A 12,447-nucleotide genomic window follows, 5' to 3' on the forward strand; every position below is an offset into this window, starting at 1 on the left:
GTGGAAGATTGTTCGATGTCTTGTCTTCCACTGAAACTGAAACAGAGCCACTGGAACTCACTTCAGCTGTTACCATACTTTCTTTGTCCTCGTTAAAGAGGTGGCAAATGCAAAAGGGTAGGGATGTATTAGTAGTAGGAAGATGGTGGCACAAGGACACAGTCGATATCAAATTAACATTACATTAATTACATTGATCAATTAATCACCCACAACCCACCTCCACCTCAGTCTCTGCCCTGCTCCCTCCCCCTCCACACCTCTTCTCCACCCCATCCCACCTCCTACCCTACTGGCAGGAATTTCGAATTTTCGTGGGAATTTCGAATTTTCATGGGAATTTCGAATTTTCGTGGGAATTTTCTTTGTCCCACAGCTGTGCTGACGACCAACCCCACCCCACCCGGGAATTGACGGGAAATTAAGTATGGCGGTTCCCTTTCTGGGGCTCGAATCCCGATTGTTGTGGAAGGAAAGCAGAAGTCCATCCTTCAACATGTGGAAACTGTCCAGACGAAGGAGAGGAAGGTTGGTTTAGTGTACTTTATTGATTTTGGTTGGGAAATTGAAGTATAGATTGGTCCAAATTTCGTAATTAATCCTAATGTTCGGTCCTAATTCCACAACTTTATTCATAACGCTACACAAGGAGTGTCTAAAATCGCAAAATTAACACTGACATACAATTGATGTTATCCAGCTGGGAAAAATTTGCACAATACCATTCGAAACTAGTGGAAGACGTACTCAAAGTCTACCCTTCACTTACAAGTGGTTAGGTAAAAGGATGGAGTGCAGTGTACCATCTTTATTTTGCGTGGGAATTGCGTTCAACTGACGGGTTGCTGGTGTTGGACACAGAAGAGTTTAAGCATACAGCTGAAGACTGTATCTGTCACCGTTTGACGTCAGAGTTCACTACTGATGCCTCCACCTGCATTACTCGATAATCACCCTGCAGCCCAGGTAATGTAAGTCGATACACGCTACCACAAAAATGCTCATGGAAAATGCTTCAGTGTTCCAATTACACATCGAAATTGTCATGACGAAAAACAACACGCATAAACAATGGGTCACAATGTATTGGGGGATTGGGAAAATGTCACTGCAATAACACAACTCCTGCAAAAACCGACCCCAGAAGATTGCATCACGTGAGAGGAGCGGCAGTCGCAGCCGTGCCCTCCTTGACGGGCGCTCACGAGCTAACCATCTCAGGGGCAGTCTTACGCTCCCCCCTACCACCTCTCATCCCTCCCTCTCCTCACCATAGGTTGGGATAAGACCTGTGTCATCTTGCTGCTGGTGGTCCACAAAGAGATCCTTCTTGCGGCATTGATATACTGCCTCCAGTCTACGGAAATCAGTCACAGGTAGACAAAAGGGAAGAACAGGATGCATCATGCAATATGTTAAACATATTTCTCGGAAATACTGGACCCCTCTGGAACAACGACAAAGTTCGGGAGGACTCCCCAAATAGCCTTTTCAAACGTCCACTGCTTGAAGAACAGGCAGCTGTCACACCATGTCTGGCAGGAGAATCTTCAGTCCACTGTGGCTTACCGCCCCCGCGCCCTCTCAGCCCCCACTGGCGGACGAGTGCAGCACCAGGTCTGCCTTGAGTTGACCATCCAGGCATCGGACCTTTGTCAACACAAGAGAATGCATCATCAACTAAACAATGTGAGATAATTGACGGCTACCCCAGGTGCAACTTACTTGTTCATCTAGAATGTAGCCGCACTGCGCAGCCCCCGGCCACACCTGGTCGGAGAGCGGCTGCATTGGCGACTGTACACGGTAGACATGCCCCCAATGCCTCCAGCAGGCAGCCGTTCTGCGCTGGGGAACACTTTTATTTACGTCAAAGCATCTCTTATTAGTGAGCATCTAGTAAAAAGGAAAATACAATTGTGACGATAATAAGTGTCGTCTTTCTACGAAAATAGGCGCAGTCCAATTTCTTTTACCTTTGTGAGCAAAATCGGTATACTTTTTACGTTCGACTGTAGGACACAATTCGCATCTCTCTCTTCACCCCACATCCCGTTATTTTACGACATACAACAAAGTGCAAAGAAAAAAGAAAACTACAGCACCGCCGCCATTTACAGATGACCAAATTGCAGAGGTCGAGCTACACACCTCCTATATGTATTGACCCTGTATAAAATCTTACACGACTTCAACTATTTTCCCGCAAAAACTACAGTCACTGCAGAATGTCCTCATTATTTTGAAACCATCATCGAAGTAAAGAAAAAGCGTGAATTTAAACTCTGACGGAAAAACATCTGCATTAGGCGATTTCTTTCGGTTTGATGGGCAAATTACGTGGTTTCAGAGCGCCCCTCAGGTTCAGATCAGTGTCTGTAAATAAACTTTCATACATGTGTGTATTACAAACATTCCCGAAACCTGAAATAACATTACAGAATACAGCCATTCAAGTCATTTGCTCACGCATCGCAAAGAACACAATCATTTTACGTTCGTCAACAAGAAACTACAATTCAGGAGGATGCTGTTTTTTGCACGCTATGGGAGGTCCCGTTTTACCAATTACACCGACGTTTACGAAACAGTTCATGAGAGTCTGTCTTGTAATAGAACCTTGTATAAGATTTTACAGCGTCTCTGGCTTCTGATACACCGAAAACAAATGCCATCTGCATCATCACCTTTGACATTTTTGCTCCATATCTCCTCTCTACCGACCTGTCTGTAAAGTTTTTGTCACCCAGCAGCCAATAATATGCAATAGTGGCAGATTCGTGCGTCCTAGTTTTGTAAGCAGTTTGATTATCACAGCCTGTTTCATGCAATCTACTCGCATGTTGGAAAAAACACTATCACTTCTAGGCTCCACAACAAGCTACGATTCAAGTGTTGCCTACTTTATAATTAGAGGTTATGCTGCATGAAATAACACCTGTTTTAGACACAGAATCGTGACGATAATAACAAAAGCAGTCATGATTGCATGAGAATAGATACAGCCGATTTCTATTGTTTTATGAACAAAATCGGTACAGTACTGCATCCAAACTTTAAACAGTTATACAATTTCTTCTAATAGAAGCTCCTATAAGATTTTACCACATCTCTCTCTTCCCATATATCGAAAAAATGTCATCTGTGTGTTGATACTGAGCATATCACGTATACATGTATCGATCCATTGGAGCAGGTGGCCAGTGGCTGAAGCCGCTTGCACAGACCTGCATAAAATTTTGTCACCTGTACTGCAGGAAGACCACATCCAACAGACTATCAATCACAAGAGGAGGTTCCTCCATCATTCCTTCATAAGCAGTCTAATACATTGTTTTTTTTCAGCTATAACTCATCCAAGTAGTGCACGACTGTAGCTTTGTACACCACCATACACTTAGTTTTTCTACCATGACTTCGAGATCTGTGTCAGATGCTAAACCAACATTAACACATTTCGATCCATTGGCTCTCACAGAAAGCCGAACATCACATGATATAAACTGTTCAGCTCCCATAACACACAGGCTGGTAGAAATAAAACAAAGAGGCAATGTTTCTCGTTGACAAAAATGTGGAAGACATCGCAACATATGGAAACTGGAAGAGTTTGCGGCATTGTAGAGCGTTTCCAACACATATCTGAAGGTGACGACTGATACAATTATCTCATCTCCCACAGTGACGGGATAGAAGATGTCTCGATGTTCTGTTTCCAAGAGCACTGTTTTCCTTATTTCGCAGTCATGTATATGATTACTGTTCCAGTGTTACCCATCGCCGGAAGGTGCTGTTCATAACATGTATGGGGTAGTAGAAATAAAAAGAGGTACTGTTATCTTAGTGGTGAAAAAATGTATAGGGCATCGAACCATATGTAAATAGGACAAGTCTGCCTGCAATTTTGAGGAATGCTTCCAAACAGCTGTCTGAAGGTTATGATCTCTACATTTAATCCCATGCTCCCCAGTGACAAGTAGCAGATATCCAATATTCCACCAAGGCTCTCTCCATCTCAACCAAGGGATGTCAGTCAATCATTATGTGGTAATCAACAGTGTACCAGTGGATGGATAGAATGGGAAAGATACCATTGATATGGGATGATGTACTGTGATATGCACTACAGTTGATAGCATGATCAATTTTAGCAACTTTACCAGTTATTCCGTAATTTCAGCACCAGCAAATGACACACAAGGATGTTTCCCAATTTCTGAATCATCTCTAAACCACTTCTCTACTACTTTGCAAGTACCATATACTAGATTGAGAATCCAGATAGATGACTGTGCAGTACGTCCATTCTGTCATATACTCCAAAGAATACCAGTTTTTCCGTAATTTAAGCTGATCTATCTGATGACTGTCCAGTATGTCCATTCAGTCATATACATCATATACTAGATTGTGAATGCAGATGCATGACTGTGCAGCATATCCATTCAGTCATATATACCAAAATATACCGGACGGTGTCCTATACTGATGCACTTTGGTTATCTATTTCCAGCACACCAATCATAGTGCAGAATTTACATTACGACTGGCCATCTTTCCTGTGTGGATAGGCGTCACTGAATATTCTCACATTCACAGGATAAAGTTGGAGACTGACAGATCCCTCCCACATCGTCCTTGACAAATCATCCCTGTAACACGGTCGCCAATTTAATCTGGAACTGACCAGAAGTATGAGAGTGCTAAACCCACTACACTCCATGTCTCGTCAAGGAACGGAGTGAGCACAAGATCTCTCTAGCTGCATGCGTGTCAAGGAGGATAGCACCTCCTATCGGTGTATAGTAGACATGAGAGTGTTGTGGTGATATAACAGATGGTTAAGAAGAAATGTGCGGTTTATACATGATGGAGTTTGAAACATTTCACGAAAATCAACTGTGCTATCAATTCTGAAATATTATTCCACTGTCTGGAGTCAGTACCAGGAAGGTACCGGCATGAGATAAATGAATGTTGAGCATAATCACACACTCCTATGGCTACGAAGTTCTGCACTTAAAAATGCTATATTGTTAAAGCCATATGGTTTCTGAAGTATTAGTCGCGTGGAATGCAACGCTCTTGATACTCCTTGTCCGATATAAGTGTTTGTATGAATGCACATGTAATCACTCCCAAGGAAATGATGAAAATATAATAGTTTTTGCAACAAATGGACGCAACAGCTTCACAATCAGACGGCTTCTCCGTGCTATTTCAAAACATACGTTTTTAACGTTTTTGAAGTTGCGTTTCGTTTTGGAAGTCATGACTATTGAGTTTCTTTGTTGTAACATAGTTCACACCCGTTTATTTGTCGTTTCCATTTCTATGAGATGTCTATGTGATATCTCGTGTGCTCATATTTACTTGTGACTTATATATTATGACAACTGCCAAGACTGCAGAAAGAGAATACTCATTTTACTGACCGGACAGACAGTTCACAATGTTGTGGAAAAAAATGCACGAGCGAGTTTTCAACACAGCTCACAATCTTGGCAGTCCAACACGATGGCCACTTACCCATGACGCCGTTGCTGTTTCAGGCTGGTCTTTATTGTACTTATTGTCTTTGGACAGTTCAGTGTTTCTATTTTTTTTTCTCAGTTCAGTACACCTTCTTCCTGTTTTCATGCTCGATCTGTGTTTAGTTTTTGACGGGCTTTTCACTGGGCCATCTTACCACTAGATCTGGGAGGAGCGTGATGGGGAGTTTCCCTTGTCAACATAAGCGTGATACCCGACTACAATAGCCGAGCAAACCAGCCATAGAAGAATACTGCCTTGGTACAGACCATCCTATGAACGGAACAACACGACTGTTCTGACATACACTTTCAGCTCTTGGGATAGTATTATTAAGGAAGCAGTTGGAATTAAATTAGCAAGTAATCTTATGTCCAAGGATTGTGGTTTTTGTTTAAATTTTGCATTGGAATCCAGCTCTCTCCCTTAACAAAAACAGAGGGACAAGGCAAATGCTATCTCACCCACTGATTGCTAATACTACTGCCAATAACATCCTGCGCCTGCCATCATAGCGCTACACGTTTTAGTTGGATTGTGACGTCATTGACCCGGTGCCAGTATTCCATGTCTTGGATTCTGAGATCACATAGTTGGGCCAGTAAGCCCTAGTCACCATGTTCGATCACCGCCATGCATTTCAGGTGAGAAATCTTGGACTCTGAAGCCATACTAAGGTTGCGAAAGTATTCCAAGTCTCAGGCTGTGACTTCATAGAACCAGCGCCAGTATTTCGAGTCAGGCATCATGACAATGCGTCGTCTTGCATTTCCCGCCAATTATACATAGGAAAACAGCCCTGCTTCCACTGGAAACACACTTGCGAAATTGGGCTAGTTTTTGAATTTCCCACCATTTTATACTTACTGGGTGGGGAAACCGCATAACGTCATCGATGACACACTTTGGCGACCGGATGCTCAGTATATGTCTAGTAATAATAACCTCAGTCTTTTTGCAGATGACGCAGTAATCTAGAATGAAGTGCTGTCTGAAAGAAGTTGCATAGGCCGGCCGAAGTGGCCGTGCGGTTAAAGGCGCTGCAGTCTGGAACCGCGAGACCGCTACGGTCGCAGGTTCGAATCCTGCCTCGGGCATGGATGTTTGTGATGTCCTTAGGTTAGTTAGGTTTAACTAGTTCTAAGTTCTAGGGGACTAATGACCTCAGCAGTTGAGTCCCATAGTGCTCAGAGCCATTTGAACCATTTTTTTGAAGTTGCATAAATGTGCAGTCAGATATTGATAGGATTTCAATATGGTGCTAAGACTGCCAACTCGTTTTTAAGTGTTCAGAAATGAAAAACTGCGCACTTCTTAAAACGAAAAGACGTTGTATGCTATGACCACACTGTCACTTAGCCACAGTTCATTCGGCCATCTCAAACAAATATCTGGTAACACTTTATAGGGGTATAGAAAGCGTGATGACACGGGATCAGTCGTGGATAAAATTGGTGACAGACTTCGGTTCATTAGCAGAATACTGGCTGGGCGAATGCAGTCAGTCTACGGAGGAGACTGCTTAAAAATCACTCGTGCGACCATGTGTCGAACAGTGCTCAAGCGTGTGGGATCCGCACCAGATAGGACCAACAAGCGCTGTTGAACGTAATCAGAGAAGGGCACAGGTTTGCTTGACCTGTGGGAGAGTGTCACAGAAGTGAACTGGCAGACTTTTGAAGACAGTTGTAAACTGTCCCGAGAAACCCTACTCACAAAGTTTCAAGAACCACTTTTCAATGAAGACTCTAGGAATATACCACAGCCGCCTACATATCGCTCCCATAGGGATCGTGAGTATAAGATTGGAATAATTACTGCACCAACGGAGGCATTTAGACAATTATTCTTCCTTTGCTCCATTTTTGAATGATTGAGGAGGAAGCCTAAGAACTGGTGCAATGATATGTACGCTCTGCCATGCACTCCACAATGGTTTGGCGAGTATAAATGTATATGTAGAGGTGGATGTGGATGTGCTGAACATGAACGACACATACGTCTGGACCAGCCACAGAAAACTCCTGTGACCGAACATTGTCTCAGGGTAGAAGGTGGACTAAAAGAATAACAAAACTCTCTCGTTGAGGTCTTCCTAGTGGGACAGCGTAATTGATGAAGCCGTGGAAATCTTGTGAACAGAGTCACAACGTTCAAACTCAGAACAGCATGGGATCCAGCAGTGGAAATACTGAAGTCCCAACGACCACAAGGGAGAAATGTTGGTTATACGAGGGACGACACCTCACTGGCGGCACGAATATTAGGGTGACAGCGGAGCAGTCGGTCGCACGCAAGCGCGAACGCGGCATCAGATTTTTCGTCGGGCGGGTGGCTTACCAGTCTTTTTCCTGCTGCCGCTCAGGAAATCTCCGCTATTGCCCAGTCATGCTCAGCAGTGTATTCGACGCCACACGGGATACCGCCCATTTGAGCCTATGAAGTGTTGTGAGGATAACACAACGACATTTGACGTTTCGTCCGAGAACCATATATACACTCCTGGAAATGGAAAAAAGAACACATTGACACCGGTGTGTCAGACCCACCATACTTGCTCCGGACACTGCGAGAGTGCTGTACAAGCAATGATCACACGCACGGCACAGCGGACACACCAGGAACCGCGGTGTTGGCCGTCGAAATGGCGCTAGCTGCGCAGCATTTGTGCACCGCCGCCGTCAGTATCAGCCAGTTTGCCGTGGCATACGGAGCTCCATCGCAGTCTTTAACACTGGTAGCATGCCGCGACAGCGTGGACGTGAACCGTATGTGCAGTTGACGGACTTTGAGCGAGGGCGTATAGTGGGCATGCGGGAGGCCGGGTGGACGTACCGCCGAATTGCTCAACACGTGGGGCGTGAGGTCTCCACAGTACATCGATGTTGTCGCCAGTGGTCGGCGGAAGGTGCACGTGCCCATCGACCTGGGACCGGACCGCAGCGACGCACGTATGCACGCCAAGACCGTAGGATCCTACGCAGTGCCGTAGGGGACCGCACCGCCACTTCCCAGCAAATTAGGGACACTGTTGCTCCTGGGGTATCGGCGAGGACCATTCGTAACCGTCTCCATGAAGCTGGGCTACGGTCCCGCACACCGTTAGGCCGTCTTCCGCTCACGCCCCAACATCGTGCAGCCCGCCTCCAGTGGTGTCGCGACAGGCGTGAATGGAGGGACGAATGGAGACGTGTCGTCTTCAGCGATGACAGTCGCTTCTGCCTTGGTGCCAATGATGGTTGAATGCGTGTTTGGCGCCGTGCAGGTGAGCGCCACAATCAGGACTGCATACGACCGAGGCACACAGGGCCAACACCCGGCATCATGGTGTGGGGAGCGATCTCCTACACTGGCCGTACACCACTGGTGATCGTCGAGGGGACACTGAATAGTGCACGGTACATCCAAACCGTCATCGAACCCATCGTTCTACCATTCCTAGATCGGCAAGGGAACTTGCTGTTCCAACAGGACAATGCACGTCCGCATGTATCCCGTGCCACCCAACGTGCTCTAGAAGGTGTAAGTCAACTACCCTGGCCAGCAAGATCTCCGGATCTGTCCCCCATTGAGCATGTTTGGGACTGGATGAAGCGTCGTCTCACGCGGTCTGCACGTCCAGCACGAACGCTGGTCCAGCTGAGGCGCCAGGTGGAAGTGGCATGGCAAGCCGTTCCACAGGACTACATCCAGCATCTCTACGATCGTCTCCATGGGAGAATAGCAGCCTGCATTGCTGCGAAAGGTGGATATACACTGTACTAGTGCCGACATTGTGCATGCTCTGTTGCCTGTGTCTATGTGCCTGTGGTTCTGTCAGTGTGATCATGTGATGTATCTGACCCTAGGAATGTGTCAATAAAGTTTCCCCTTCCTGGGACAATGAATTCACGGTGTTCTTATTTCAATTTCCAGGAGTGTACAACTAGTCCGTCGGAAAACCCTTAAGCAACACAAGATTAGAGTAATTAAAATAGGACCGACCCTTTTACGGAGTCATTTTCCCGCGATCCGTACGCGACGGGTACGAGAAGGAACCACAACGTACGGTACAGTGCTAATCACGGTCTGCAATGCGCTTCACAGTGGTTTGCAGAGTATGTACATGGGCTGGCCGTTGTGGCTGTGCGGTTCTAGGCGCTTCAGCCTGGAACCGTGCTACCGCTACGGTCGCGGGTTCGAATCCTGACTCGGGCATGGATGTGTGTGCTGTCCTTAGGTTAATTAGGTTTAAGCAGTTCTACGTTCTAGGCGACTGATGACCTCAGATGTTAGGTCCCATAGTGCTCTGAGCCACGTGAGCCATATTTTAGTATGTACATGGAGGGCTTGGACAAAATTATGGAGACTCTGCGCGAAATAGGTGATTGATAGTAAATGTAAATGCTACCTGAGCCTGCAAGCTGTATTCGCCTACGAAGTGCACATATGCAGTCTCCTCCGTACGCTGTATGTGTCAGTCATGATCAGAGTGTGATTTATGCCGGGGCTCAGTGAATACGAACGTGGGTTTATTGTTGGGGCTCTCGTTTGGTGGGCACTTTCGTAGCCCGGGTAGCACAAGTATTCCGTGTTCTACAAGCCATCCTATCGAAGATTTATACTGCATACAGGAAGAGCTGAAGCACGTCATCCACTACATCAGAATGCGGACGAAAGTGTGTGTGAATGATAGTGACAGACAGTCAATGAATCGGATTGTGATGAAAAATAAAAGGACGGCAGCTAAAAAATTCACTGCAGAACTGCATGTCGCACTCACATGTCAGGCCAGCATCAAGGCAACACGAAAGGGGCTCCATACGTAGGGAACTGCAGGACGAGCTCAAATTCCAAAATCACTCATCAGAAATGCAGACGACCGCAGCAGGAAAACTTGGTGCCAAAGTCATAAAACCTGAACTGTGGAGCAATTGAAGAAAGTCATTTGCTTCTGGCCGAGTTTAAATTCCAAAAGTAGAACGTAGCGAGGGTTCGATCACGATTTGGGCAGCCATGTCGTGGGATTAAATGGGCCCTTTGGTTACTCTGCAAGGTCACATTACTGAAAAAGATTATGCGATCATTTTGGCTGATCTTCTCCATCTCACAGTACAATGTTTGTTTCCCAATGGCGATGGTCTGCTCCAAGAAGACAGGTCACCTCCTCACAGAGTTCGCATCGCCCACGACTGGTTTTGTGAGCATCTCCCATGGTCACCACACTCACCAGATCTCAATGTAATTGAACCTTTGTGGGCTACTTTGGAGAGAAGTGTGCATAATCGCTATACACCATCATCGTTCCCTGAATTTGCAGGACGAATAGAACCATATTCCGTTGAAAATCATACTGGACCTGTATCTATCCATTCCGAGACGGCTAGAAGCTGTTATGAATGGCAACCGTTGTCCTAAAGCTTATTAGGCAAGGTAATGTTTTGTATTTTTCTTGTTTCCATATTTTTGTCCACCCCCTCATCCCCCTTCATATACCAGGTGGTTATAATTAAAATGCAACTACTCACAGAGGTCCAGTGCGAGCTGTAATTATCGTATGTTAGCGAAGCTAGAAAGGTATTCTAATTAAGCTGGAAAATAATTAGCTCCAATTTTGTCCACCGAGTTCGAATATGACTCTGTGAATGCAAGAAAGATCTATAGAAATGTTTCCATATATAATGAATTAGGAAAATGTCAAAAAATGAGAAACTTGTAATGATTTTGTTACTAACCGCGACTATGAGCACTGGAGACATCGACGAAAGGCTGCATCCGTAAAACGATGTGTTCAAAAGCTGCTCGCAGCAATTCTAGTGGGATCTGAGCAAGGTGTTCCTGTATACTAGTCTTCAGAGAGCCTTCCCCTAGCAAACGCATTCTTCTAGTTATCCACAAGGCCAAAAGTCACAGGGTTTCAGATCAGGTGATTTTTCAGGCCACGCATCTTTAAAACCCCCGGAGATAATACGTCTACGGAAGGTTGTATTAGGCAGACCATTCTCTGGGCGAGTGGCATGAGGTGTTTCCACACAACTGTGGCCTTCCAAAGCAGGCATCACATGCTGGATAAGAGGTCTCGATAGCGCGCTGACGTTACGGTACACATGACAGACCCTCTGGGTGTATACTTTTCAATGTAGAACGGAATGAGAATAATAATGCCTGTGAATCCACAACCTACACTCACATACGACAAGTGCTGTGGCTCTTCGTGCACAATACGCTGTTTAATAGTACTACACATTCTACAGTTCTGTGTATTTATGTACGCTGTTGTGTAAAACGTGCCTCGCGGCTCCACAGAATATTGCCTGACCGCTCGTAATCAATTCGATCCTGCGAGAAACCGAAGAGCAAATTCAGAATGTTGCTGCAAATCATGAGATTTCAGTTGCTGCGACGTCTAGATCTTCTCCGGATACGAGTTTATTTATTTATTTTATTTATTTATTTCATTAACAGAACAGAGTAACTCACTGCGTTGAAATGTACGGTGGGTCGGATGCTTCTGAATCTAATAGCAAAGACTTCTCATTTACGAGTGTAAAATAAGCGAAAGCTTTCTGTAGTGTTGACCACGGCACAGACAATTCCCGTGACACGGCACGAGCGGTACCAGCATGCGGGGCGGGTGCTGCACGGCCAGGATAGGACGCCTTCCTCTTTCAGGCAACACACAAAATTTTCCAATTTCATTAGCGTCATCTTTAAACCATTTAACGAAATCGGACATCTCAGACCTTACAGGCGGCGTTGCTCTCTCGATAGCCACACCGTTCATCCACGTTACGGCTTGTCAAATGACAGGCTGCGTGTCATGTCGTCACACAAATAGTGTACAGCGGCAGATTTATGCCTGCTGGCTAAAACTGGAACTAATTTTTTTTCTAGTGTAAGTCGGCTCCACATTAACGCGAAATTATATCTACCAAG

At 45.5% G+C, this 12,447-nt stretch overlaps 1 protein-coding gene across 1 annotated transcript in view; it reads right to left on the minus strand.

Moving 5' to 3' along the window:
* Positions 1 to 12,447, minus strand: part of LOC124796227 — a 166,409-nt gene that overhangs the window by 85,565 nt on the left and 68,397 nt on the right. The window lies entirely within an intron of this gene.

The sequence above is a fragment of the Schistocerca piceifrons genome, chromosome 4 (assembly GCF_021461385.2).
Source record: "Schistocerca piceifrons isolate TAMUIC-IGC-003096 chromosome 4, iqSchPice1.1, whole genome shotgun sequence".
Lineage (NCBI taxonomy): Eukaryota > Metazoa > Arthropoda > Insecta > Orthoptera > Acrididae > Schistocerca > Schistocerca piceifrons.